Source organism: Triticum aestivum, chromosome 2D, assembly GCF_018294505.1.
Source record: "Triticum aestivum cultivar Chinese Spring chromosome 2D, IWGSC CS RefSeq v2.1, whole genome shotgun sequence".
NCBI lineage: Eukaryota > Viridiplantae > Streptophyta > Magnoliopsida > Poales > Poaceae > Triticum > Triticum aestivum.
The window spans coordinates 187,627,854-187,654,000 of record NC_057799.1 but is presented as its reverse complement, the minus strand read 5'-3'; the positions used below and the strand labels follow the sequence as shown (position 1 = coordinate 187,654,000).

Sequence of the window (26,147 nt, the reverse complement as noted above, 5' to 3'; positions counted from 1 at the left end):
CAAGCTAAACATCGAAGTCCACACGGAACTACTAGCGAGACTGACGTCTCTCTGCAAAACATAAAATAAGCAAACGTGAGTACAAATGTACCCAGCAAGACTTACATCAGAACTATCTACATATGCATCGGTATCAACAAAGGGGGTGGTGGAGTTTAACTGCAGCAAGCCAGCTTTGACTCGGTGGATATCCTGAACTACAACTGCAAGTAACTCTTTTGAGGTGGCGCACTCGAGTCCACATGTTCACCATATCAATACTCCACTATGGATCCGCTCCCGTCTCCCTACGAGAACGCCATCCATAGCACTCATGCTTATCTTGCGCATTTTAGAGTATCCACTTTCGCTTGTCTATGAACTGTTATAGGCAACCCAGAAGTCCTTTACCGCGGACACGGCTATTCGAATAGATGATGTTAACCCTGCAGGGGTGTACTTCGACACACACGCTCTCACCACTTACCGCCGTTTACACGACATGTACTCGGCAACCTTCAAGCGGAAGCCCAGCGAGGGTGTCGGCCACAGCCTACCTAAACACTCAAGTCTCTAGTCCAGGTTTATCGCCTATTCAGGTTCCATCCGCAGGGAGTCCGGCCGAGGTTTCCACATACGGCCCCGAACGATGTGTGCAGGGTTCCCGAGACACCAAACGGGCGCCCGGTACACCATGCCACATGCCTACTGCATCACAACCCACCCCTTCGGTCAGCGCTGCCCACGGCCTCCAGCATACTACAAACACCAGAAACTACTTGCAACTCCTGGACAGAGGACAAGGGTGATTAAGAAGCCGAGAGGGTCCATTGGTTTCGGGCCCAATGCGTGGTAGTAACTGTATCATGGATCACAAACACAGAACTTAGTTCCTGAGGACGGCTTCAATGAGACAACCCACCATGTACTCCTACATGGCCTCTCACCGCTACCTTTACCAAATCGTGTTCACACACTTAGCTCACACACAGTAGGACATGTTCATCACCATTCCAATTCATCCCCGACGAATCAGACCCGACTCAACTCTAAGCAGTAGCAGGCATGACAAACAAGCATGAATGAGTAGGCATATCAGGGCTCAAACAACTCCTACTCATGCTAGTGGGTTTCATCTATTTACTGTGGCAATGACAGGTCATGCAGAGGAAAAGGGGTTCAACTGCCGCAGCATGTAACAGTTGAATCGATGTTGTCCTAATGCAGTAGAAGAGAGCAGGAGCGAGAGAATGGGATTGTATCGGAATGAACAAGGGGGTTTTGCTTGCCTGGCACTTCTAAAGATATTATAGTTCTTCATCGGTGTCATCGATCACGTCATCGGAGCATCGGCTACTGAGAGGGGACGGTTACCGGCAAACAGAGAAGGACACAATCAATGCAATGCGACAATATGATGCATGGTCATGATATGTCAAGAATGTCATGATTTACACTAATGTATCTAGCAACAATTTAAATGAAGTCCATATGAACTAAGGGTTCATATGCAAACTCCACATTTAGCATTTATAATGTCATTATCATGTTTTCACCTAAACAGCAGGTATCACTTAGTTTGACATGCATGAAAATGATACAGATGGATAGATTGCATTTTTCTGATAATTTTTCATATATAATTTGTTTCATTCTGAGCTATAGATTATTTTCTATGATTTTTAGAAGTTTATAGGATTTTCTGGAATTTTCTGAATTATTTTAAATCCAGAAAACCAATACTGCGTCAGCATGACATCATGCTGACGTCAGCAGGTCAACGGGCCACGGTCCAGGTCAAACCTGACGCGTGGGTCCCGTATGTCAGTGTGACAAGGCAGGAACAGAGGCTGACCAGTGGGTCCAGGTCAACGCTGACGTGGCCAGGTCAACCTGACCTGTGGGACCCGCGAGGTTAGTTTAAACTAGACAAAAGTAAACCCCGGGTTAATTAGGGCGTGGGCCCCAGGTGTCAGTGAGATAGGGGGTTAACCAGGTGTCATTAGCGCTAAGCGCCGGGATTAGGCCGGCGGCTAATCGCCGGCGAGGCCAGAGGCAAAGCTGGTGCTCGGGATCGCGCTACAAGGCACGGTTCGAGCCATGGCTGGGCGCGTTGGAGAGCCCTTGCCGGTGCACGTCGAATGGTGGTGGTGGCTGGGCCTGTGGTGACCGGAGTCGACGGTGGCGAGCTCTTTTGCGGCCGCCGGAGTTCGGGTGGGTGCGGGGTTAGCGCTGCGGCTTGCAAACAAACTGGCTATCGCGCTAGCGTTGCTCTACGGGACGTCGCGAGTGCAACGGACGCACGCGCGGGGCCATTTGGTCGCCGGAGCCACGGCGGCGACGAGCTCATGCGGCGGCGAGCTTCGGGCACGGTGGCTAGTCTAGCTAGAGCTCGAAATCGAGCACGGGAGTAGGGGGAAACGGTTCAGGGGCTCACAGTGAGTGCAGAGGTGGCCTCGGCGTGCTCGAGGAAGCACCGGAGCGAGCGGGGCGGCGAGAGGGATCTCCGGCGGTCCGAGGTTGAAGACGGCGACAGGGCGGTGCTGCGGTGCGTCCCGGCTTGCTTGACTTGGCAGAGAGGTCGGGGACGATGTGGCGGAGCTGCTGGACTGGTCGGGGAAGCAAGGGGGAGGCGGTGGACACGGCAACGACGAGCGGCGGCGACGGTGGCGTTCGGTCGTGCGCGTGGGAGAGAGACAGAGGGGAGGAGGAGCACGGGGAGAGTGAGAGAGGGCCAGAGGGGTTGAGGGGAGTGTGTGGCGCCCTCGGGTGCCTCCAGCGGCGAGCAGGTAAGCAGGAGGTGGCCGGCGTGTGCCAGCGCGCGGTGGGCATACGCCCTCGCGTCCTTCTGTCAAGAGGAGGACGACGACTGGCAGATGGCTGCGTGGGCTGGGCTTCACAGCAACTGGGCCGAGGTGGGGCGCCAGGTAAGTGGGCCTGAGGCCTATCTCCCTCTCTCTGTTAATAATTTGTTCTGTTTTCTATTTTTGTTATTATGTTTTGATTCAGTTCAAAGACCAAACCATTTTCAAAATTCATGAAAATAATTGTGTAAACCAAATGGACTTATCCAAAGCTACACAACAATTTCCAGAATTATTGAACATATATTTATTATATAACAAATATAGATCCAATTCAATATTTATTGGATTAATTCAAAGGCCCAAAATAAATATGTTAAACCTTCCAAAAATATTGGTTTGAATTTTATTCTTGCCAATATTTTTCAAGGTTTAACAGGAACATTTTCTTAGGCTTCTTTGAGAAGATTTTAATGTTGATCATTTTCAAAAGGTTTCTGAGGCTTTGAAAATTCCTCAATTAAAATTTCATTTGAATTTAAACATGATGCATGGAGGCAAGAAAAATCAAGCAAGGGCTGATCTGGGGCTGTGACACATACCCGAAGGAATATCATAACCAATATTTTTAGTAGGTGCAGTAGGTTGAGGGGCAACTCTTTGTGCTTCCGGTCGAGGTGAAGATACCCCAAACAAACCCCTCAAAGGATGATTTTCCATAGTGACAAGTAACAGTAAATTTCAGCACGTAATATAATTTTTTCCCTTACCAAATTCCGCTTACCAAAGGCGCTTCACTCCCCGGCAATGGCGCCAGAAAAGAGTCTTGATGACCCACAAGTATAGGGGATCAATCATAGTCCTTTTGGTAAGTAAGAGTGTGGAACCCAACGAGGAGCAGAAGGAAATGGCAATCGGTTTCCAGCAAGGTAATTTGTGCAAGCACTAAAATTGTTGCTAGCAAGTTGTTTGATAGCAAGATAATTTGTAACAAGTGACAAGTAGCAATAGTAACAATAGGTGCAGCAAGATAGTTCAATCCTTTTGTGGCAAAGGACATGCCAGAACGATCTCTTATAATAAGTAAAGCGTTCTTGAGGACATACGGGAATTTCATACGTTGGTTTGATTCGCATTCGCTACTTTGATAATTTAATATGTGGGTGGACCGGTGCTTGGGTGTTGTTCTTACTTGAACAAACCTCCCACTTATGATTACTCCCTCTCGCAAGCATCTGCAACTATGAAAGAATAATTAACATAAAATCTAACCATGGCATTAAACATGTGGATCCAAATCAGCCCCTTACAGAATAGTGCATAAACTAGGGTTTAAGCTTCTGTCACTCTAGCAACCCATCATCTAATAACAACTCCACAATGCATTCCCTTAGGCCCAAAGATGGTGAAGTGTCATGTAGTCGATGTTCACATAACACCACCAAGGGAATCACAACATACATATCATCAAAATATTGAACTAATAATATCAAATTCACATGATTACTTATGACAAGATTTCTCCCATGTCCTCAAGAACAAAAGTAACTACTCACAAAACATATTCATGTTCAAGATCAGAGGGGTATTGAATAGCATAATGGATCTGAACATAAAATCTTCCACCAAATAAACCATCTAGCATCAACTACAAGACGTAATCAACATTACTAGTCACCCATAGGTACCAATCAGAGGTTTTGGTACAAAGATTGAACACAAGAGATGTACTAGGGTTTGGATATGAGATGGTGCTGGTGAAGATGTTGATGAATATTGGTCCTCCCACGATGAGAGGGTTGCTAGTGATGACGATAGCTTTGATTTCCCCTCCCGAAGGGAAGTATCCCCGGTGAATCGCTCCGCTGGAGAGCAAAAGTGCTCCTGCCCAGGTTTCGCCTCGAGACAGCGGCGCTTCATCCCGAAAGTTCTCTCCTAATTTTTTCTAGGGCAAATGACAATATATACCAGAAAATGATCGCTGGAAGTGGGCCAGGTGGCCCACTACCCACCAGGGCGTGCTTGGGTGGACTCCTCCAGTATTTCTCTTCTCCAATATTTTCTGTATATTCCAAAACAAATCTCCGTAAAATTTCAGCTCGTTTGGAGATGTGCAGAATAGGTCTCTGACATAGCTTTTTCAGGTCCAGAATTCCAACTGCCGGTATTATCTCTATTTGTAAAAACCTTGCATATTATGAGAGAAAAGGCATTAGAAATACTCCCCAAAGTGTTATATTGAATAAAAACACTATAAATAACAGTAGAAAACATGACGCGAAATGGACGTATCACATAGTTATGATGTTATTCATGGCATGATCAGTACATATGCATTACGTCCGTGACAAGAAGACCGTTAAACTTACTGACGTCTACTACTATTAGTCCACTTCGAGAGCGCTTCTATGCTTGCCTCTCTACGTATTAAGTTCATGACAAATAGATTAATGCATGAAGTATGATGACATAATGTAGACAAAATAAACCAATCAATATGATCAAACCCCATCGTTTTACCCTTAGTAGCAACAATACAAATACGTGTCGCGCTACTCCTCATGTCATAGAGTGAGGACACTGCAAGATTGAACCTACCACAAAGCACCTCTCCTGTTGAAGATAAATCCATCTAGTTGGCCAAACTAAACGGACAGATCAGAGAGAAATACAAAGCTATAACAATCACACATAATAAAGTTCAGAAATAACTCAATTACTTTTAGAGAACAACTGATCATAAACAAACAACTCATCGGATCCCAACAAACGCACCGCAAAAGATTACATCGAATCGATCTCCGAAGAGAACATTGTATTGAAAATCAGAGAGAGAGAGAGAGAGAGAGAGAGAGAGAGAGATCTAGCTACTGCTATGGACCCTTAGGTCCTATGAGGAACTACTCACACATCATCATGGAGGCAGAAAGGTTGATGAAGAAGGCCTCCCTGATCGATTCCCCCTCCGGAAGATTACCGGAAAAGGTCTTCAGATGGGATCACGGAAGAACACAGACTTGCGGTGGCGGAAAAAAAATCGGCTCTCGTTCTGGGGGTTTTCGAATATTTGGAAATTTATAGCGCTGGAGTTAGGTCAAACGGAGCCACGAGGGGCCCACAAGACATCAGGGTGCGCCTAATCCCCTCCCCCCTGGGCGTGCCCTATTTTCTTGTCGTCTCCTCATCTGTCTTTGGTCCTCCCCCAAAGCTCTAGGGTCTCTCGTGGTCCGAAAAAATGTCAAAAAGTTTTCGTAGCATTTGGAATTCGTATGGTAGGGATATTCTGTAAAAGCAAAAAAACATGCAGAAAACAGCAACTGTCACTAGGAACTAGGTTAATAGGTTAGTTCCTATAAAATGGCATATAAAGTATATAAGATTGATAATATAATCGCATGAAACAATAAAAAATCTAGATACGTCGGAGATGTAATATGATCCTCTATGGTTCCTCGGCTAGATCTAAAATCAGGGTCGAGGAAGTAGCCACAAGGCTTGAGTTGTCGAAGTCAACGTCCCGACAAGGAGTTGGAACTTCGGCCTTCTCTAGTGTTTCAGTTGAACCGAAGTTTAGGTGCTCCGGCTTAGAAACTACGCTGGAACAGGTCAAATCGTTAAGCGATGATACCATCAAACTGTTTTGACCACATAGCAGGACCTGCATGGGCCACCAATGTCGAGGTTAAATCTGGCGGATCTCGGGTAGGGGGTCCCGAGCTGGTGATCTTGGCTAGATGGTAATAGGACGAACAAGAGACGCGGTGTTTTCTTAGGTTATAGGGTGATCTACCTCGAGATCGTATGTGAATGAATCCAACTTAACCCTACAGACTAAACACCTTGGCTTATATAGGGACCGGTGGTACCTAGGCTTACATGTAGGTCAGTTACATCTAGGGATAACTTGCCGATGATTCGAACATGTCTTGAAGTGTGCGGCAAGTCTTCGGAGGATTCCATCTTGAGAACGCTAGGAGCCAACATGAACATGGCCCATTCTTCGATTGTTTGGGGGACCTCGGCCCGGCCCATAACTAGCAGGCCAACATGGTTAGCACCCCCTAGTCAAGGACACTGTCATCAGTGATGCTCGATGGAGACATGGTATTTGTTCGACCAGTTCACTCTTCTACAAAAGAGTTGCGTTTGGTTGGAGGGACTTGTGATTGAACACAGAAGAGAAAGTATCTTCGTCCTATTCTCCTCGACAAATAGTTCATCAACTAGTGTCACTCACTCGGGGTAGATGCTTGAGGTGACCTCCATAACCTTCACAGACTTTGTCTTCGTGAACCACAACACAATTACTCTTGGTCACTAAAAGGCTTGACACCTAACTGTCTAGAGATAGCAGCTCTCAAGAGTAATAGGCTGAGTGTACTAGACTTAGGTTCCACTGATGCTAAACCACTATCTAATTCTTTTGGCTCTGGGTTTTTCTGTTGGTGAATTTTAAACTCAATTTTGATAGAGGAATCGCTTACACAAACTTCTCGAAATCGCAAAGAGCAGCCCACGATTCACATTGGAGGGGTGGCTATTTATAGTCGCGATCTTCCCGAGGGGGAAAAGACCATTCCGGACATGACACCTGGCCAATGCCCAACCGACGCGTTGCCAACAGTCGGATTTCAAACAACCCGACAACTTTACTTGAAGAACAAGTAAGCTGACTCCTCGGTCCTAATTAAATCTCTCGCATGAAAGAACAACTGTGTCTCTTGTTGGCGAGTATTGCTTCGAAGCACAAAGACATTTCTCTCAAGTTTCATAGGTTTCGGTTTAACGTTAGAGAAACATAAGTTTCAAACACTATACCCCACTTAATAGTACGGTGGTCCTATGAATCAAGAAAGTGAAGATGAACTATGAAAGAAAATACTACGTCTTTTCTCTGTCTTCATTCTTCTCAGCTACAGTCAATTTCTTCGGACATGCACCAAACCAATTGCTATGCATCAACAATTTGGGGAGGGGTCAATTTCATCACACATAATCTTTGGTGATAATCTTCGTTGCTACACGGGAGGTTATCTTCGGAGTTTGTTCCAAACTCCACATGACTACAGGGACCTATAATATATGTGTGCACTAACAAACACATTAGTCCCTCACTGTTTATCACAACAATCTCCAAAACACAAGCAGGCAAATTATTGCACCAACACACATCATCTGCGGTTTCACCTTCATTTCTCACAAACAAATTGACCTCTTCCTTGATCAAGGCCAATCGAGATCTTTGAATAGCTCCATCACCTTCAAGTGCTTCCTTGAGACAAATTTCTTTGGCGGTCTTGAAATGAGCAATGGAGTCACTATAACCATCGGTCACGGCAAGACGCAACCATGTTGAGAGCGGTAGCATTGAGTTGATCATACATGGCTTCCCTGGGAGTGAGATTTGTGGGATCTTGGGCTTGAAACTGATGACCACAATCCACCATAGTTGGGTTCATGCACTGCAAATGTGAGACTCCATAGCTAATTCCCAACATTATTAATGGTGGGTGAGATAAAGGTTGTGAAGAGTAAAAAGACTCAATGGCATTATATTTAGGCATGGGTGTGTGAGTCGGCGATGCAAGAGTTCTCTTGTGTCATCCACATCTTGAAGTGCATTTGGATCAAATGAACTAGATGCAACGAGCACCCACTTCCTCTTTGACCGAGGAATGGACCTCTTTCAACATTGTGGATTTGAAGTCCGCAAACATTGAGAGAATATCCGCCGTGGTTAAGGGGGCGGCAGTCAGATCAATGGGGGTTGCCGGAGCGGTAACCGGAGGTTTTTGAACCTCTTCTACAAGTGGTAGTACACCACCCTCGCTCTCTATGTTTTCCATATCATCAAAGGTTGTTAAATCTTATAAAGAGCACGAGGCTCTAATACCAATTGAAAGGGTCAATATAGTCAACTAGAGGGGGTGAATAGGAGATTAAAAATTCAAGCTTAATTACCCATTTTAAGGATAAGCGGGTAAAGTAGGTTCGCTTGATATGCAACTAGGTGAACATAACCTATATGGCAAGCAAGCCTAAGGCAAGGTATGCTAGGCAACAAACTAGTTAGCAAGCCAACAAGCATACAAAGCAAACTAAAGTGCAGAAACGGATTAACCACAAGTGAGACAATGACGCGTATTTTATCCCGAAGTTGACACTTCCTTGGGGAAGTGCTAATCTCCATTGGAGAGGTGCCGGAGCCAAGGCTTCCGTCCGTATTTGCTCAAATTGATACAAGATTGATACTTGATGTGAAGATATGTCCAATGACCATCTCCAAATATTTTTGTAACATTTGGAGATGTAGAAGCATTTTTGAGGATTTAATTCCATAAGAGAGCATAAAAAGGAATTGTATTTAGGTGGAAAATATTGCACAATACGTAGCAATATTCCTGTAGATCTAGAGTTCGGGTTCTTTGGGGCCAAGAGGTCAAAGGAAATTAATGTTCCTTTGTAAAGCTGGAATTTGGGTTTATTCTCCAATAATTGAGAATTAGGGTTTTAGAGGTCAAACAACATGGAGAATATTTTTGGTGGCAAGGATCTTGAGAATATCAAGAAGGAGAAGATGTCTTAAGCTTTGCTCTAGCCTACAACATGATTGTAGCTAACACCCTCTTTAGAAAGAGAGAATCACATCTGGTGACTTTTAGTAGTGGCCAACACTCTAGCCAGATTGATTTTATCCTCTCGAGAAGAGAAGATAGGCGTGCGTGCCTAGACTGTAAGGTGATACCTGGAGAGAGTGTTGTACCCCAGCATAAGCTGGTGGTTGCTGACTTCCGCTTTCGAATTCGTGTCCAGCGGGATAAGCGTGCCAAAGTCGCTAGAACGAAATGGTGGAAGCTCAAGGGGGAGGTAGCTCATGTGTTCAAGGAGAGGGTCATTAAGGAGGGCCCTTGGGAGGAAGGAGGGGATGCGGATAATGTGTGGATGAAGATGGCGACTTGCATTCGTAAGGTGGCCTCGAAGGAGTTTGGAGTGTCCAGGGGAAGGAGAAGCGAAGATAAAGATACCTGGTGGTGGAATGATGATGTCCAGAAGGCGATTAAAGAGAAGAAAGATTGCTTCAGACGCCTATACCTGGATAGGAGTGCAGACAACATAGAGAAGTACAAGATGGCGAAGAAGGCCGCAAAGCAAGCTGTTGGTGAAGCAAGGGGTCGGGCATATGAGGACCTCTACCAACGGTTAGGCACGAAGGAAGGTGAAAGGGACATCTATAAGATGGCTAAGATCCGAGAGAGGAAGACGAGGGATATTGGCCAAGTCAAATGCATCAAGGACGGAGCAGGCCAACTCTTGGTGAAGGACGAGGAGATTAAGCATAGATGGCGGGAGTACTTCGACAAGTTGTTCAATGGGGAGAATGAGAGTTCTACCATTGAACTGGACGACTCCTTTGATGAGACCAGCATGCGTTTTGTGCGGCGAATCCAGGAGTCTGAGGTGAAGGAGGCTTTAAAAAGGATGAAAGGAGGCAAGGCGATGGGCCCTGATTGTATCCCCATTGAGGTGTGGAAAGGTCTTGGGGACATAGCGATAGTATGGCTAACCAAGCTTTTCAACCTCATTTTTCAGGCAAACAAGATGCCAGAAGAATGGAAACGGAGTATATTAGTACCAATCTTCAAGAACAAGGGGGATGTTCAGAGTTCTACTAATTACCGCGGAATTTAGCTGATGAGCCATACAATGAAGCTATGGGAGAGAGCCATTGAGCACCGCTTAAGAAGAATGACAAGCGTGACCAAAAATCAGTTTGGTTTCATGCCTGGGAGGTCGACCATGGAAGCCATTTTCTTGGTACGACAACTTATGGAGAGATATAGGGAGCAAAAGAAGGACTTGCATATGGTGTTCATTGACTTGGAGAAGGCCTATGATAAGATACCACGGAATGTCATGTGGTGGGCCTTGGAGAAACACAGTGTCCCGGCAAAGTACATTACCCTCATCAAGGACATGTACGATAATGTTGTGACAAGTGTTCAAACAAGTGATGTCGACACCGATGACTTCCCGATTAACATAGGACTGCATCAGGGGTCAGCTTTGAGCCCTTATCTTTTTGCATTGGTGATGGATGAGGTCACAAGGGATATACAAGGAGATATCCCATGGTGTATGCTCTTTGCGGATGATGTGGTGCTAGTTGAAGATAGTCGGGCGGGGGTAAATAGGAAGTTAGAGTTATGGAGACGAACCTTAGAATCGAAAGGGTTTAGGCTTAGTAGAACTAAAACCGAGTACATGATGTGCGGTTTCAGTACTACTAGGTGTGAGGAGGAGGAGGTTAGCCTTGATGGCCAGGTGGTACCTCGGAAGGACACCTTTCGGTATTTGGGGTCAATGTTGCAGGAGGATGGGGGTATTGATGAAGATGTGAACCATCGAATCAAAGCCGGATGGATGAAGTGGCGCCAAGCTTCTGGCATTCTCTGTGACAAGAGAGTGCCACAAAAGCTAAAAGGCAAGTTCTACAGGACGGCGGTTCGACCCGCAATGTTGTATGGCGCGGAGTGTTGGCCGACTAAAAGGCGACATGTTCAACAGTTAGGTGTGACGGAGATGTGTATGTTGAGATGGATGTGTGGCCACACGAGGAAGGATCGAGTCCGGAATGATGATATACGAGATAGAGTTGGGGTAGCACCAATTGAGGAGAAGCTTGTCCAACATCGTCTGAGATGGTTTGGGCATATTCAGCGCAGGCCTCCAGAAGCTCCAGTGCATAGCGGACGGCTAAAGCGTGCGGAGAATGTCAAGAGAGGGCGGGGTCGACCGAATTTGACATGGAAGGAGTCCGTTAAGAGAGACATGAAGGATTGGAGTATCACCAAAGAGCTAGTTATGGACAGGGGTGCGTGGAAGTTTGCTATCCATGTGCCAGAGCCATGAGTTGGTTGCGAGATCTTATGGGTTTCACCTCTAGCCTACCCCAACTTGTTTGGGACTAAAGGCTTTGTTGTTGTTGTTGTTGTAAGGATCTTGAGAATAATATCTGAGGGGTCTAGGAGAAGCATTGCCACTAGACTATCAACATCTATCAAAGATCTATTGAAAATCCCATGAACGCCAAAGAAAAAGATGAGAGCCACATACCCAAAACCAGTGAAGGAAAAATCAAGGAGCAAAAATCAAGGCATTACAGGATCATGCTAAAGTAGTATTCACGCTCAAGTAAACTGCATGTTCAAATTCCACTATCTTGTTTTCAGTAGCCTAATTTTGTTAGAACTTAGTGACTGACCACGGATCATGCAAGTTTAAACATTGTTCAATTCTACAAATGATGATCTAGGCTACCAAACCGTCGGGTCAAACTACACGATACAAGTCACAAAGCAAAAAGCACCTGGCATAAATCAGTCCATTCGGGGACTTCAGCATGATAGCACCGTGATTCAAGTTCAAGGTACTCCCAAGGCACCTTCCAAAAAGCTTGGCACAGCAGAGGTAATGAGATATATCTAGGGATGCAAGGCGGCGCCTGAACCCATCCCGTTTTGTATTCAAACTAGCAGTTGGGGCGCCACCCGGTGGCGCCGCTGGAGAGGAACCTGGACGGTGCCAGGTGGGAGGCGCCCCTTCCACTTTCCTTTTTATATTGTGTAGTGGTATTGCATTCTAGGCATAATAAGCAGCAGGGAGCGTGGATAAACCAGGAATTTCAAATCATCAGGAACAAAATTAAAAGATCATTACACACTTGATTGAACGAGTGATACATGCATCTTGGTTCTAAAGATCATTGATAAAGAATACTGAAATCGTCTCCACAAAAAGAAGGGGAGAACAGTGATCGTGGATGGAGTGGCCGATCTTCATCTCAAGCTCAACGCATCCACTGTCCCAGATGCTGGGCCAGTCTTCGTCGTCGTCGTCACCGTTGGTAACCACTGTATCTTTTTGAGCCTCACTTTACAATTTCAGTGTGAAATTCAGAAACAAAGAGAGGCAGTGGATCAAGAGGACGGGGAGGAAGAGAGACATACTTGGCCGCAGCGGATCCCACAATGGTGCTCCTCCTGGATCCAACTGACGCTGCTCTCCTGGCCCTGCTACGAGGAGGCTACAAAATCAGCAAGTTTCAGTGCTTCTGTGGAACCTACAATAGAGATCAGCTCAGTATGATCGTGCAAATGCAAGAGAGAGAACATAAATTGGTTCATCATGACCCACTTGCTGACCCATTGCTAGAAAACCAAGTGATATGACTTCATTACATGTGATGAGCACAGTGAGAGATCTAGCTCTGTACTAATAAACTATAAAAGTTTAATTCTTTAGACATATGTTGGAAAGCTAAACAAAGTCCCAAAACCATCCTCATTATTAAGCATGGATGATTAGGGCTAAGTAACTTTTCAATCAATAGGGCATGATAAAAAAAGTAATGTAATTAACATGGAGTCTTGCTTCAAAATCATCAAGACGTTTTGTAGCATCAATGGAGATGTTTGCCACTATTGCATTTGAAGCTTTACTAAACCACTTCAGTATCCAATTCCCAGTTGATCCTGGATAAGAAGTTCAGGGAAAAAAATACCATCATGAATATTTAGTAACTTGACTTGAATATATCCTTCATTTGTCGTTAATTAATCTAGTTAATGCATACTATACATAGGTAGGTGTACTATTGATTACTGAAAGATGTATTGCACATATCTCCAAATCAGTAGTATAGATGGTACTGTTATTAAATTAGCACAACTAAAAATTAGATTAAATTATATGCATGAAAATTATAATGGATTAATTTCTCTAGCTTCTATTGACGAGATAATAGCTTTGCTCTGTTTAGTGTTGAAGTTTCTTCATGATACACGAGATGAACATGCAAATAAAGAAACTGAGTTGAGATCTTATTTGGTCTGGCATCCAGGTAAAAGGTGAACGCCATACACCAAAACCATGAACATCAAGGTAAATAGAAGCAACAACAATAAAAATCCTGATATTACCTACTGTCCCAACAATTTATCCTCATGTCGGATCCATAACAGGGAGGAGAGACGAGAGGCAAGTTGTACCTGAGGTGTTCATGTGACCAAGGGCATGCACGAACGAATCGATGAAGAACCCAAGGCTCACACAACGTCTCTGCTGCTCCTGCAGCATGCGTCCATTTCATCATCGTTCTTCACGATGTCGAAGACGAGGAGGAGAGAGGTGGCTGCTTGGCCAGCAAGCCAACCACAACACCCTTCATCGACCCGGCTCGACCTCGTCCTCCTCCACATCCTCGTCGGCGGCACCTTCCCCTCACTACTGGACTGATAACATCAGGATGCGATACTGCAAGTAGACTCGCATGCCCAACTTCACTACCCTCATACATATTCGAACTTGGTCTTCAAGCAGTTTCACTTGTAGGTGGCCAGAGATTTGCATCAATGTCATATGTTCAACAATCTCTCCAGCGACTGAAATATTCTTATCTATGGGCTGGAAGCAACAAAGTATATCCAACAATCTCTCCAGCAACTAAAATGCAAAGACATGAACCAGAAAACCAATTCAGTTTGCAAGACAATACATTCCTCTAGCAGAGACCTGAAAAAACAGAATATTTTTTTTAGTTTGCAAACGCATACAAACAAACAAGAACATAGCACACTTGAAGATTAACTGAGGCCTCACTACCTTAAACTGAGAAAGAAGACTCATCAAAGTAAAACACTATAGTAATCAGGATGCCTACAATTAAAAATGTATAACAAAAAAGACAACTTATAAATGATATGTTCTGTGACTGAATTTATATTAATGAGAGGCTCATCTAACTTGAAGGGAGAACCAAATTTAACCAATTGAACTGAGAATCAAATTTAACCAATGAGCTAAAGTTGCCTTGAGATGCTATATAAAGTATAATCACTATAAACCAAATCCTTACCACGGGCTCATTTGGATTCTTTTAAATAGCTCCAATATAGTGAGCTGTTACTTCCTGATATTTTCTCTTGTAGAAGAGTTCATTGCTTGCAACATGCATAGCGGTGTACATTCAGATTCCAGAAGCAGCAGTATTTGCCGACCAATTTGACATCATAATTATAGCATTCTCTTATTCCCGAGTAGATCGCGTCACCTCCGCCCCCGGCTCCCATCTACCTATCCCTCTGGTGGATTACCCTGCAGGAAACACCGAAAAGCTATGTCATCTCAAGCATCAGTATGAACTCATTCAAGCACAAGTATAACATAGGAATGAGTTGAAGGTTAGCACCACGGATGCACATGTCTAAACTAAAAACGACACCACATAGCAATTCAGCTGGCGGCTTAGTATTCTTATGTACCGAACATCTAAAAACTTGTTCCCAGATGTCTTGCAGATATGAACTTCACAACTGAAATTTCAAAATCCGTAGCTTGGTAACATGACTAAACTTTCTAAATTTCAAGCAATACCAAACAACATTACTTACAAGTTATGGCACTGCAAAATAGAGTACACTTTTTGACAGTAGTGCAGCTTGCATTTGACGAGAACCAGGGCATCTTCCTACAAAATGACCAGCTTTAAGCATCGAAATGATAACTATATCACACATGACTCCTGACCTCCAGACCATTAGACAACACATAATGGCAGCCATAGTGCTGAACTTCACACTGGTAAAGCACAAGGATAGCAAGGTTTCCAGTAAAAGCTAACAGACACATAAAACCAAGAAATGTTCAGACGCATTAGAAGTCAGCACATATGGGATTTAGTAAATCAATTACCTCAGCTTTTGGAAGGAAAATCAAGGAAAGGAAGGATATGTAGCCCAGGATTTCCCAGTCGCCTTGTTCCTTTCAGTTGCTGCAGGAAAAAGGCAATCAAAAGATCAACAAATCCATAGCGTGTGTCAGCCACTGAAGTAGTGCAAGCTCTAGGCCGACTTGATCACTCGATTAATTAGTCAGAAACCCATTGCATGGAGTAGTACTTGTCAAATTAGGAGCGGAAACACGAAACACCCACTCAACCATGCAGCAAACACCTCGGTTATCGTCCAAAAGAAATCTAAAACATGGTAGTATATCATGTCGAAATTTATATGCAGCTATGAACCTGTTTCTGATTCTTGAAAACTACACTCGTTGATATTAGAAGCGGCAGAACCATGTCGTTGAAAATTTCAAGTACTCAGTTCATATATATACAAGTCCATTTCAGTGTTGAAGTGGGCATGATATTTACCATACACGTCCATTTCTCTGTGTTGAAAATTTCTAGAACTCAACAAACATAGGATATGAAAAAAATGCATGTTGCTGCCAAGAGATTTACAATTGTCGACAACTCATATGATTTGTTAATTACTGAACCTTTGGAACTTTTTGACATGGTAACCACTGGGATCAGCATATGCACTTTGGAGTATTTGACTTCAACAACGACATAAGATTACCCCTCTGTCAGTATACTCTGATGCGTAAAAGAAAGGTATACTCATAGGATCGGTGATGTCTAACTGGGATAGCAAGCCTAGCATATGATGGCATTTTAATACTTCAGCACAAGGTTAGGAAGAATGCCCGGTTTCCCCTTCAGTTCATCACACCTTATTGCAGCAGTAGCTTGTTATTAATTGAGCTTGTCAGTGGTCATAAAAATTATAATATCCCCATAGTGGATACATTTTGCATAAGGGTGTCACTTAAACCACCCCCTTCTTTTTGCTTGCTTTACTGTCTCTGATATTCAGAATTAACAAGCCATGTAACCTGCGGCCATGTAGTTTATTTGCTGGGTTTTCTTCATAGTTAATTGATGAACCTGTCAAAAGGCCTTATTGGGCGTTTGGTTGAACAGACCAGTGTTTCACCCGAGGAGATATTACGAAATAGTTTGTAAAGAGAGATGTTTTTGCATTAGGCCTCAATCTATAAATACTTTTCTGAAGAAAGAATAAGATGAAAGATTCCAATTTCATTGAACTGTGTAGACAACACAAAGAACAAATTCCATGGCGACAAGAAAGACAGAGCTGCAAAGAAGAAGAAAATCTAGGAGTATATAGTATGAACATCAGACGGTGGTTCATTTATAACAGAGAAATTGCCTCAAACCAGAGTGTATCAGTTTGCGTAGTATGGCTTTAATCCACTCGGACACTTGCGGATCCGGCTTCACTCCACACTTCGGACTACGCCGGCTCGCTATCCCTGCTATTGGCATCGTCCGCAGTGGCGCCGCCGCCATCCAAAAGCACCGCCACTGACGAATCTTGCCTCCTCGTCGGCTGCTGCCGTTGATCCGCTCTGCACTGCCTCCTACCACGACATGCCCTCGCAGATCCCACTATCGCCAATCCGCTTCTCCCAGAACTTCCTGCCGCAGATACGTTCCCTCCCACCTCCTGTCTCCGATGTTTCTCGCAGATTCGCTGGTTCGAGACCGTCATTCCCCACCCTTGAAGACATCGACAAGGGAGGAACAACGATACGGGAGAAGGGAGAGTGCGTCGAGGGGAGTGCAGGATTACCTACGCGTGGAGGGAAGGCTGGCCTCACCGGCGTCCACCCGTGGTGGCGAGGAGGAACTTCAAGAGGAGCACGTGGACGACGACTAGCTCGAGCGGAATGGTGACGACGACGGATCTGACGACCTCCCGCTGCAGTTGTCAACACCGACCTCGCCATCCTCGTCAAGGGCCCCGTCGCCGTTCACCAACACCGCACCGTGCGGGGAGATCACGACGGCGAGATCTCTCGTTCCGGGGAGGTGGCACGGGAGCCGTCACCCAGATCCGCCCCATCTTTGCGCTTCTTCTTGCTCGCCACCAAGATGAGGCAAAGCGGCGGCGGAGGGCATAGGCAGAGAGGTTGCGTGTGGAAGAGGAGAGGATAGAAGGTTGCGTGCTCTGCTCCACCCATCACGCGAGGTGGACCAACAGGACAGGGATCCGGTGACATGCCCACAGGCAGTCACGCCGTAACATGCGGGCCGACAGCCGTTGGATGCAAGGGGGGCGGTCCAGATTAAATACTGTAGCGGAGAAACACTGTGGATGGTACCGTAGCAAAGAACACTGTAGAAGGGGTACTGTAGACAAAATACTGTAGATCCGGCACTGTTTAGTTGACATCCATCCGTTGATTCACGATCGGGCGGTCCAGAGAGGGGCGCATGTTACCATTACTGTTCATTGGTGACATGCTCACAGCATGTCATTGGATCTCGATCCATCCACGACGACCAAACCGGAACGAGGTGGACCAACTTCCTGGCCAATAGAAACAGCACGTCTTGCCCAATCGACGAGCACAGTAAATCCGACGTGGACTACGCGAGCGGTCGCGCATGATGCGTACGTTAATGTGTTTAATTAGGAAAACTTTGTTCTAGCTAGGCTGTGGTGGTGTAGTCTAATTTGTGCTAATTAAACACTCTGGCAAGACTATGCAGGACGCCGCTCTGCACCCCTAGATACATCCACCACCAAAGTCAACAAATCGCCTCATGGTCATCAAGCTGATCAGGCGAAGGCGAAAGTAAAGCGCACAACCAGGTCTATGTTTCAACTTGACTTTCGAGCGCAAGAGTTTATAATCATCGGGAAAGACGTGCGTTGCACGTGCACGCTTACATAGTAGATATAAGTTTTTCTTCTTTGCACCACAGACCTCGTAAGTCCAATCCTGATCTCGTCCTCCGTGTCCCGCAACCTGAGCCACCACCGCCGGACCGTGGCAATGGGTGTATGGAGGAACGGAACGTAGAGATGGATGTACGGGTTGACTGTCCGCCCGATCTTTAGCACCTGAATAATAACAGACAAGAAAGCCAGGAAAAATGACAGTGAGTAAAGATTGTCAGCAGCAAAGTTGTAAACTGCTAAAGGAAGTGTTGCTAGCTGGAGAATGATAGTTACTAGGGTACACATAATCATCTTGGATAACGTGCAGCAAAACACACCAAATTATGCCTCACGTTATTCCCACATCTGACGCGAATGCATAGAAGCAATGACAAGGAAGAGATAAAGATCAGATGTGCAGAAGACAACTTACATTCCAGTACATGAATGTCTTATTATTATTATTATTATTATTATTATTATTATTACTATTACTATTACTATTATTATTATTATCAGATGTGCAACTTCTTTTACCAGGTGTGCAGAAAACAAGATCATTCCACCATGAGACAAGAGCGGTGGCGGCATCCGCATGAGCAGCCAGATCAAGGTGGCCACCACCATTCTGCAACGAGGAACCAGACCTGCTTAGCATATGAACACTTGAGGATGAGGTGCAGCGGCGTCTCCTCCTGGTCACACAGGCTGCACATGTCAACGTTGTACTGAATGTTGCTGAGAGAGAGGTTGTCGTTGGTTAGGATCCTGCCCCGAAGCATGAGCCAGCCGAAGAGCGGCATTGAGGCTCAACCTTTGATTTCCAAAGCCTGCTGAAGTTGATGTTGCACTAGGATCCACAAAACTGAGTCAGATATGCAGAACGAACGGAGTAGGAGCCGGTAATGGAGTCATTCCAGCTGATCAAGTCCGAAGAGTTGGGCTGCAGCTGGAATTATTGAATCAAGGACCATAGCTTGGTGAACTGGCATAGCTGGGGAAGAGTGTTGATGCGGTGCAGCCCCGACATCGACCTTTGGTGAGCGAGATGAGGTATGTGGGTATGGCTGACAGGACTGAGTTGAGTAACCGCAGCCTGGCATCGCTGGACATAAGCTTACCTCGCCAAACCTGGAGCTTAGATGCTATCTTATCCAAAATCGGTTGCAGGTCAGCTATTGTAATTTTCTTGAAGTGCAGAGGTAGGCCCAAGTATTTGCAGCGGAATTGCACACAGGTATGGGAAACTGCTGCAGGATGATGGGGCGAGAGATGTTCAAGCACCCAATTGGGTATATTCCACTCTTGGCCAGGTTGGCCCGAAGACCACTAGCATCACCAAAAGCACATGGAATTTGCCTTGTGACCTCAATATCTCTTGCTGTTGGGGCTACGAACAGTGCAGCGTGGTCTGCATAAAGACTCACTCTCAGTTGAGAGGGAGGAAGGCGCGAGCACGAGAGGGGACCGGAGGAGCTGGCCTTCAGCAACATCCAGTGTAGCGGCGCGATTGCAATCGTGAATAGCATTAGAGACAGCAGATCTCCTTGCCTAAGGCCCCGCTGATGGAAGAATCTGTCGCCCAGCTCGTCATTAACCATGACCCTTGAAGAGGATGAACACCACAGCAGGCTGATCATATCACACCATTTGCGGCCGAATCCCAGTCGTTGCATCAGCTCAATAAAGAACCCCCACGAAACAGAGTGAAAGGCACTGACAATGTCCAGTTTAAGCATCAGAGCATCATCTTTATTTGTATGTAGCAGTTTGATGGAACGGGACTGAATGAAAGCACTTTGATGGGGCGGATCATGAGTAGCCTCAGTGAAGCCCCTGAGCTTGAACCAGTATTCCTCAAATCGGAACCCTCTGAAATGGTGTTGGCTGACCTGGCCAGAGAGCACCATGGCACAGTGATCGGAGACAGAGGAGATGGCTCTCAGGTGACATTATGGGAACATAAGATTCCAGTCAGCGGTGCAGAAAACGTGATCAATCTCCGTCCTTGTTTGCGACTGACAGGTGCTGACCCAAGTAAACCGCCAACCGTGCAGCCAGAGTTCAGAGACCTCAATTGCGTTGAGAACTGCCCTGAAGGAGTTAAGCAGCCTCCTGTTAGCACTGCTTTTGTCCTTAGCTTAACATATGAGATTGAAGTGCCCCAGCAACAGCCAAGAAGGTAGCATGGAGGCCTTTAGTTGTTTGATCTCTTGGATGAAGGCAAACTTATCCGCAACGGATTGAGGCCCGTAGACAGCAGTAATACTCCAGGAAGCAAGGGATGCACGCATGGTTACTTTGGCAGAGGAAGTGCTTGACGTGTGGGATGAAGCCATAATGTCTGAATGTCAGAATGATGTTGCGGTGCCAACCTGCAAGATAAGCAAGGTGTAACTCAGAAGATGTAGCTACTCAGACGAAATAGAGTCTACATAATTCTGAAGAAATTGGAGCAACATACGAGAACAACGATATTATCAGAAGGAACCCCCACGCAACTTCGGCATTTGATTAGAGGAGGCTGAGTGTGGTATTGTTTGTCTCCACCCAAAAACAAGGTTCTTCCAAGTATCCTTAACGAGATAACATAAAGCCAATGTTAACCACAGGGCAGTGGAGACTGGTGGCACAACAAACTAGGAACACTAAATCCAGAGATAATTCTACATATACTAGTTACCTATAGAAAGATGAGTAAGCAAAGTTACGCCTTAGGAATCTGGCAACATGATCAAGCGCCCAGCAGAACACACTGTGTTCTGTGTTTTTAAGGCGATGCTTCGCTTTAAGGCGCTGGGGGGGCGCCTCGACGCCTAGGCGCCTAAAGCGGGCATATTTGCAAAGCGCTGGGGGGGCGCCTCGACGCCTAGGCGTCGCCTTACGGACGCCTTAAAAACATAGGAACACAGGTAGTGCAGCAACTGTGAAATGAAAAAGAAAGATCAGAACTTGCAAACATATATGTGAAAGCTTCGGAAAACAGAGATCAGAATCATTAACTTGCAAAGAAAACGGCATAGAACTACATGCCGCATACACGGTCCGAGTGTGCCATACTTGGTTCAGTTTTGATGCTTTCATAAAGGAAAGACCACCAAAAAGTAAGAAATAGTGAGATAACATAAAACCAGTGGACCACAATTCACTTATCTTACAAAGCAAAGAGCTCAAAAACCACAAATCCATTTAGCATGGATCAAGCACGATATGGACACAACATTCAAGTGTGTAATACCTAAGAATCCAGAGATCAACAAAAATTAAGATAAAATAAACTTGTAGGTATTTTTTCAGATAATACCTTAGCATCACAGCATATAGAAAGGACCCTCTATGGCGAAAATGCTCGCATCAGCGTCCACAAAAGAAAGCAAAAGAAAACATATTAGTCAAAATACATATCAACATCGGTAGGTGGGCGAGCTCTCACTTTGCACAAGCATCTCCAACAACATAAAAATAACAAAGAAACCTTCTTACAGTTGCATGAAAAAATCTAATGGAAAGACAAAACAAAGATTGAAAAGGAGAGGAAAATTAAAGGAGAGAAGGTTTGTTGTGCTAGTGTTTAAAACACTCAACCAACTAACTATGCATAGAGACAGATTGGCCCAAAGATTATATAACATTTCATCTATGCCTAACAATGCTAACAATGTAACTTCATTCACACCGTAGATAATACCAAAATGCATGAAAATGAATGTAGATTATTGAATTCATGCTTGAGCCAATTCATCCAAAAGTCCGAACAAGTGGAGAGAGGCGGGCAATATATTTCAACACTCCCCCTCACGTCTAGGCTATTTTAGTCCTTAGACATGGGATTGGTGTAGGTAAACCTGGGAATAGTTTCAGATCCAGATTAAATCCAGCCCAGACCACACGACTTCCTTTCCAGCTACCAATCCAATCCAAACCAAATATTGAGGTCTAGAACCCAAACCGAACCAAGCTGGGTGTATTTTCCATCCAAACCAATCCAAACTGTTTCATTTTTTGGATTAAATCCATAGTTTCAAACTATGGACAAGCTGATGTTTTGCAACCGTGAAGCTACTAGTCACCAGCTCGGTCGTCCGTTGGAGGAGGCATGGTGATGCTGCGGTCGCTGGCCTGTTCGAGAGCGAGAGCGAGAGAGAGGGGGAGGAGAGGGAGAGAGAGGGAGAGAGAGAGGGAGGAGAGGGAGGGAGAGAGAGAGACTTTCAAGATTTTATTCATCACAGGTGATTGTGTGACGTTCAAGGAGAAACTTTCAAGATTTTATTCCTGCTAATTAGGCAAATTGCAAAGGATAATTCATCTTTAGGAGGCAAATTGGTTCAAATGTTGTGTGTAATGTGGGAGATGCTAACGTGCAATGGAATCTTACATAATATAGAACTCGTCTAAAAAAACTGTACCTGTTCAGAGGAGCTGCCTATCAATCCAAGATGCAGGTCGACCGGAGCTCCTAGCCGAGGTGATTGACGAGCTCAGGAGGAGCTGCTCGTCGGAGGCAAGGTGGAGGGAGCCGCCGGCCGGCACGGCGGGGTTGATGCAGCCGGCACGGCGGGGTTGATGCAGCCGGCGGCGGATGATTCGTAGCGGACCGACGGGCGGGAAGGAGAGGACAATGGAGGGGAGGGGGAGGGGGGCTCGGGGCGGACGGGCTGGCCGGCGGCGGGGTTGGACGCGGCGGCGGCTGAGCTAACCCTAGGTGGGAGGCGGCCAAGAGGAGCGTGAACCGAGGGGGGAAATGGTTGGGTTTCCTTGTTGCGTATGATTTGATACGGGGGTGGGTGTTATATTAGCGAGTGTTGCGCGATCGATGCTAGTTGTAGTTGTCGTTCACTATCTGGTTGTAATAAGTGCTTTGCAAAACTGCACTTGCTTTGATGATGTGATACTACTGTGCTAATGCTTGGTTTTAGCAAACAAACCATTGTTTTGTTAATAAAAATAAGTATAGTTGTCTCAATCTGCCCTAATGCTTGGTTTAGCAAACAAACCATTGTTTGCTTTAACAGGCAGAAGTAACCTCTCTGATTATTATATTAACACATGGAGCAAGCCACACCCTTCAGTTGCATTTGTCCCTATATTAATTAAATTCAAATATGGATCAGTATTCTGAATAACTCCTTTTTAAGACATGTACCTGAATAGCTTGGGCTTCCTTTGTAAACATATATAAGACGTTTTATATCACTAATGTCTTATGCTCCCTCCGTTCCTAAATATAGATCTTTCTAGAGATTTCAACAAGTAACTACATACGAAACAAAATGAGTGAATCTACACTCTAAAATATGTCTACATACATCCGTATGGGGTAGTTCATTTGAAATCTCTAAAAAAAACTTATATTTAGGAACGAATGGAGTATATGTTTTATAAAGGGAGTAATATTCATAGGTTGGTATGCTAGATTCAAGTACGCCCTGCAGTGTTCTCTAGGATTGGTTAAATAGTTTTAGGTGACGACAAAGCCAAATCAAGCCTAGGGTTTCCCTGCCTCACGTCGTCGCCACCGTTGGTCCGCCTCGTCTCCCATGGTCCTTAAACCATGAAGGCGCAATGGACCCCGGCCTTTGCCTATGGGAGGGCTTCGTTTTTAGGTGATTTTCTACATTTTATTAGGGTTTCTACCATGGTCAAGAAGATGATGCAGCGGCGGCTTCTTAAAGATGAAATAAGGTCCTCTAAGCCTAACCCCCGCCCAGGTGAAGGCGTGTGGAGATTTGTCTCCAACGGATCCCGTGGGATTTGGTCGACATTCGTCTTCGGTGGATCCAACTGGATCCGGTCTTCGTTCGTCTACGTTTGCGTGTCTGCAGGTTGGATTCCTTCCCCATGCTCTCTCTCTCCCTCCCTCCCTCTCCTCCCTCTCTCTCTCTCCCTCTCTCTCCCTCTCCTCCCCCTCTCTCTCCCTCTCTCTCGCTCTCGAACAGGCCAGCAACCGCAGCATCACCATGCCTCCCTCCAACGGACGACCGAGCTGGTGACTAGTAGCTTCACGGTTGCAAAACATCAGCTTGTCCATAGTTTGAAACTATGGATTTAATCCAAAAAATGAAACAGTTTGGATTGGTTTGGATGGAAAATACACCCAGCTTGGTTCGGTTTGGGTTCTAGACCTCAATATTTGGTTTGGATTGGATTGGTAGCTGGGAAGGAAGTCGTGTGGTCTGGGCTGGATTTAATCTGGATCTGAAACTATTCCCAGGTTTACCTACACCAATCCCATGTCTAAGGACTAAAATAGCCTAGACGTGAGGGGGAGTGTTGAAATATATTGCCCGCCTCTCTCCACTTGTTCGGACTTTTGGATGAATTGGCTCAAGCATGAATTTAATAATCTACATTCATTTTCATGCATTTTGGTATTATCTACGGTGTGAATGAAGTTACATTGTTAGCATTGTTAGGCATAGATGAAATGCTATATAATCTCTGGGCCAATCTGTCTCTATGCATAGTTAGTTGGTTGAGTGTTTTAAACACTAGCACAACAAACCTTCTCTCCTTTAATTTTCCTCTCCTTTTCAATCTTTGTTTTGTCTTTCCATTAGATTTTTTCATGCAATTGTAAGAAGGTTTCTTTGTTATTTTTATGTTGTTGGAAATGCTTGTGCAAAGTGAGAGCTCGCCCACCTACCGATGTTGATATGTATTTTGACTAATATGTTTTCTTTTGCTTTCTTTTGTGGACGCTGATGTGAGCATTTTCGCCATAGAGGGTCCTTTCTATATGCTGTGATGCTAAGGTATTATCTGAAAAAATACCTTCAAGTTTATTTTATCTTAATTTTTGTTGATCTCTGGATTCTTAGGTATTACACACTTGAATGTTGTGTCCATATCGTGCTTGATCCATGCTAAATGGATTTGTAGTTTTTGAGCTCTTTGCTTTGTAAGATAAGTGAATTGTGGTCCACTGGTTTTATGTTATCTCACTATTTCTTACTTTTTGGTGGTCTTTCCTTTATGAAAGCATCAAAACTGAACCAAGTATGGCACACTCGGACCGTGTATGCGGCATGTAGTTCTATGCCGTTTTCTTTATCATAAATATAAGTTATACACTTATATTTTTGCTTTGGATAATGGTGTGCGGCATCAGCATGCATGGTTTTGATTTTTGAACAATTGCAGTATTAAAATTATTATTATGCTAAATACTTGCATTGCTTTTCTAGAAGAAAATGGTTGCTTCTGTATTGTTCACTTCAAGTTCATTAAAAATGTTCATTAGTACTCCCTCTGATCCATATTACTTGTCGCCGCTTTAGTGATCGGAGGGAGTATGAAATTTCCAAGTTAAAGAAAGTAAGAAGCTAGCCTTGGTGAAAGTCTTGGCCTGTCAACAGGCCAGTAACATGGGCTGCTGTGTAATGGATTTGAAATATTACAATATATAGTTATTGTTTTCTTATTATTATTACCATCGATGTAGTTCATAAAAAATAATAGTTTGCTGTTTTTTTCCTCTTGTTTATGTAGAAGCGCATGCTCTAGCCAATGCAACCAAAAGACCGATCTGATGGAAGAGGCTAGGCAGCACATTATACGTCAACAGTTTAGTACTTCAACTTCTGTTTGAGAAGACCAGACCTTGCAAATTGCAACCGCTCATATATGTATTACACTTCTTAAACTACATATGGATATGTTTCTAAAATAGCGTTATAACTCTTGATGTATTCAAACATTAAGGATGATCAACCCCATGGTTTTTTCGGCGCAGGAAAGCACGCTACCCCTTCTGATACATATCATTGAGGAC

At 44.8% G+C, this 26,147-nt stretch overlaps 1 long non-coding RNA gene across 25 annotated transcripts in view; it reads right to left on the bottom strand.

Annotated features, from left to right (window-relative positions):
* Positions 1–12,443: 12,443 nt before the first annotated feature.
* The window catches only part of LOC123052469 (uncharacterized), a 16,811-nt gene continuing 3,107 nt past the window's right edge, over positions 12,444–26,147 (bottom strand). For 2 of the 25 annotated variants that reach the window (XR_006424729.1, XR_006424741.1), the window contains exons 7-13: positions 21,060–21,300; positions 20,841–20,952; positions 18,914–20,751; positions 15,534–18,559; positions 15,233–15,309; positions 14,698–14,936; positions 12,444–14,354 (exon numbers count right to left, since the gene is read on the bottom strand). This is a non-coding gene — a long non-coding RNA (uncharacterized lncRNA). The remainder of the gene's footprint in view (positions 14,355–14,697; positions 14,937–15,232; positions 15,310–15,533; positions 18,560–18,913; positions 20,752–20,840; positions 20,953–21,059; positions 21,301–26,147) is intronic. The other 23 variants (XR_006424744.1, XR_006424749.1, XR_006424752.1 and 20 more) reach the window with 23 other exon arrangements.